This window comes from Haliaeetus albicilla, unplaced genomic scaffold (assembly GCF_947461875.1).
Source record: "Haliaeetus albicilla unplaced genomic scaffold, bHalAlb1.1 scaffold_112, whole genome shotgun sequence".
Classification (NCBI taxonomy): Eukaryota; Metazoa; Chordata; class Aves; order Accipitriformes; family Accipitridae; genus Haliaeetus; species Haliaeetus albicilla.
Genome location: NW_027212469.1, coordinates 89,331 through 93,772, shown reverse-complemented (window position 1 = coordinate 93,772; position 4,442 = coordinate 89,331).

The window sequence follows — 4,442 nt, the reverse complement described above, 5'->3', positions numbered from 1 at the left end:
TCTGAAATTTTGAGTCAAGTTAGCTTTTGGTGCTTTGTTTCTATCACCAGAGTCCTTGAAATTCCCACAGAAGTATGAAGGCACTCAGAAGAGAACAGAGAACTGGTTGATTGATTACCTTGCTCTCCATCTGAATTGCACTCCATTAGCTAATGCCATTCAGCTTGTGACATCTTAGTTGCCTTAGGCATATACTGGTACAGCCCTGCTAAAGGCAGGTACTCTGATAAAACTGCACGGATAAAACTGGCAGAGAATCTGCTCTCACATCTGAGGCCATGCCTGGGCCAACAAAACCAAACAAAAACAGAGAATTTTAGAAGCCAGCTACTGAAAGAATTTAACAGGTAGTTCCCAAGAAAGTGTCTGTGGACAGAGGAGTGTCACTAAGATGACTTCACCTTTGACAAGACAAAGGAAAAGTAGAATCACATTTTGCACATCAATAGACACACAAATTCAGCAATTGAAAGATTAATGAGAGAACGGGCTTATTTGCTTTCCTATCACTTTGTCTTATCTCAGGGCTGGAGGAAATACACTAGAAAATTTCCCATGTAGTATTTTAGGCCAAGTTCTCTGTTGACATCAACATTAGTAGAGAGTACTGGTTACAAATAGATGCCACCTTAGTCTAGTATCTCTGCAAAGATCAAAATTTAAGCAGTATTTCTTAAGACCTAGAGAAAGCTCAGCAGGACCCCCAGAAATGCTTCTGCAGAAGCAACAAGCAGCAACCTCTGCGACCAGGCTTTGATTCAAAACAGATCAAAGCATTTGGCTGACCCTGGAAATAAACTAATGCTTTCTAAGGCTACAGATAATCTCACTAAGACCATTACCCAACTCACAATGAACTGATAAAAAAGTTTTCACTGCTTCTCTATGGAAGTTGTCTCTGTCATTTGCACTTCCCCTCCCTCCTTAGAGGAAACTTGTTCAGACAAATTTAAATTACACTTGCGGACCTGTATTAGTATCTCGTCACATGAGTTTCTTCTTTCCTATCATCTGAGCTGTGAACTCAGTGCCACTTCTTTTCCAGGACTGGGAGATGAAGCTTGCCTTTTAATAAACTTCTCTATGGAACACTCAACTCACAAAACACTCCGTTTACAGAGGAAAAAAGTTAAAATATGTTATCCTGGTTTGTCTCAAACACAGATGGGGAAACGCTCCAGAGAAAAATCCCAGCTGTCAATCTGCACTGCAGACCTCTACTTCGTACTGATGTTAGAGGGAGTTCCACCCAGCAGATGTGTGCAGACAATGCAACAAAAATCTGCAATGCAGACAACAGATCCGCAATGCAGATCAGACGCTAGGATTTTACTCACAGGGTGATAATTCAGCTTCGCTGTTCCCACTACAGAATCACAGAAATGCTGAGGCTGGAGGGGGCCTCTGGAGATCAGCTAGTCCAACCCCCTTGCTCAAAGCAGCGTCAGCTACAGCAGGTTGCCCAGGACTCTGTCCCATCATGTTCTGAATATCTCCAAGGATGGAGATTCCACAACTTCTCTGGACAACCTCTGCCAGGGTCTGGCTACCCCTCCCAGTAAAAAAAACCCCAAAACCAAAAAAAATCCAACCCAAAAACCATTTAAGAAAAAAAAAAAAAAGAGCTGCTTCTTATGTTTGAATGGTATTTCCTGAATTTCCATTTTTGCCCTCTGCCTCTTGGCCTATCACTGGGTACTACTGAGAAGAGCCTGGCCCCATCTTGTGTGCTCCCTTCCGTCAGGTATTTATATTGATAAGCTTCCCCCAAGCCTTCTCGCCTCCAGCCTGAGCAGTCCCAGCTCTCCTGGCCTCCCCTTCTATGTCAGATGCTCCAGTCTCTTCATCTTCTTCATGGTCCTTTGCTGGACTCTTTCCACTATGTTCCTGTCTCTCTTGCACTGCGGAATCCAGAACTGGACCCAGCACTCCACATGTGGCCTCACCAGTGCTGAGCAGAGCAGAAGATGGACCTGCTGGTGACGCTCTTCCTAATGCCACCCAGGATGCTGTTGCCCGCCGCCTTTGCTGCAAGGTCACATTGCCAGCTCATCGTCTAAGTTGTTGTCCACCAGGACCCCAAGCTTCTTCTCAGCAAAGCTGCTTTCCAGTCAGTCAGCCCCCAGCACATACTGGGGCGTGGGGTTTTTCCCTGCCGCGGAGCAGGACTTTGTGCCTCCCCTTGCTGAACTGCATGAGGTTCCTCTCAGCCCAGTTCTCCAGCCTGTGGAGGTCCCTCTGGATGGCAACACACCCAACAGGTCTAACAACCACACCCCCTCTTTTGAGGGGGGGGGGGGTTGGGGGTGTGTGTGTGTGTGTGTTCATCTACAAACTTGCTGAGGGTGCACTGTGCCCCATCATCCAGGTCATTAATGTTAAACAGCACAAACCACAGTTATATAGGCCATAACACAGCCATGCTGGGGCACGGGTGACCGGGGCGGAAACCAATCTGTGTAAAATAGATTGAATCAATTTCTGCTATTATAAAATTTTCAGTCATTATTGTACCGCTGCTTCAAAAAGAATGACATACAGAAGATGACAAATCTGAGTTTAACCTCAATTCAGAAAAAAATGAAATGAGTTTGGAAAAAAAGAGAGCAATACGGCTGATATTCTGCTGCAGCACAAAACTAAGGAGCCTGTATTCCGTTGATACCAACCGGCAGTTTTTGTAAGAAATTAAGACACTTTTGCTAGCAGAAGAGCTGATGTATCAGGAGAACACAATTATTTATATTACATAATGAATTATAAAGCAGAAAAGCACTAAGCACATTTTTTTTTCTGAGAACTAATGCAATGAGCAAACACGCAAAGCCCAAGCAACACAAAGAAAACCTACATGTCAGCTCATGGCTTGCCAACACCATCCTCAGGTGCTCAGAAAGTGCCTTGGCTACATTAGAATCAGCATTAAAGCAGTGGAGAAAAAAGGTCAACAGTTAAAGGCCATACTGATTCCAAGTCTGCAAGCTTCACGGAGTTTTTGTGAAAGCCAGTGGGCATTCCGCAGACGGGAATTTGCTGTATCTAGCCCAGGCCACTTTGACTAACACATCATTCAACAGCATCGCTCATGATTCAGCAAAAACACTCTGCCAAGTTTAGCAGATTTCTAACATTAATCCACAAAGAGGCACCTTTCAGTGCACAAGCACTGCTTTGAAATACCAAGCCACACACTCACCTGCAGTAAATCAGTATAACTCCACAGAAGTCAACTGAGTTTTATGCCAATTTACACCAGTTTTGGCCCACCCCATTTACACTACTACACTCTCTCATTCTTTTACTCAAGTACTGCAGACATTGCAGGTAATCACATTAGAAGCAACTTTAAAACTCTTTAGGAAGCAAAGAAACTCTCACAAGGAGGTACAGTGCCAGAAGAGGAATCCAACTTTCTCAACATCTTCAGAATGAATCTGAGTATTACTTTATTTGAGTAATACTGTTTGGAATTAGGGCAGACTTAATTGTAACTGCTACAAGCAGCCGGTAGGATAACAAGCATCTTTTTGATTCAGGAGCAGATACTACTGGTGACAATTACATGACAAAAATCAGTCTTGAGGTTCCAAGTACTGCAAAGAGAAATGTTACCACCTTCTTAGAAACTCCAACTACAGATGCTCACACTGATCTAAATGCTGCTTGCGCACATCATTTAAGAGGAAGCAAAAGAAGCTTCTGAGAGCTTTCCTTTTTACAAGAAATGCTCTTCAGTAGCTCTCATTTAAAAGAAAGACAACTTCAGGTCTAGCCCTTTCTCAGCTGAGCTGAGGGAAAAGTTGCTCTGACAAGGAACTGCAAGAGCTCACATGAAAGAAGAGACAGATCAAAGCTACATACATAACAGAAGGAAGCCCTGGGCACAAATGGGGACCCAAAGCCCACATTCCTGGGTCAATTGCCACACCTCAGAATAAAGGCCTTTCCATCAAAACAAGATACAAGATTGCTCTTTGCCAGAGGACTGGTGCTGCACTGACAGCAAATTTAAACTACAGGCCTGGTTTCAAAACAACCGGAGTCAATTTATAAAGTTTAGATCCATTTATAAAGTTCACGTGGAAACCAGCTAACACATGATAGCTTTAGCAGTCTTGCTGTAAACACTTCAGTAGATTCAGATCCAAAAATTATTACAACTACAAATAAATGTCCCAATCCACAAACTACAGGCACAGCGGCTCTGACATCAGCACGTGCTGAGTACTCAGATGGATAGTGTGATAACTTCCAAATCAGACCTTTCTGTTACATAAAAGAGTTTCTAGAAGTTGCCAGTTGGCAGCCTAACAGGCAAAAACCAGATAAAGAACAGCCATTAGCAAGTTAGGTGGGTAAGGGGTGTTGACACTTCACGGCAGCTTACCTACACCTTGCTATCTATCTGCAAAGGCACTGCTAGGCTGGGCTTTAGAATTTCT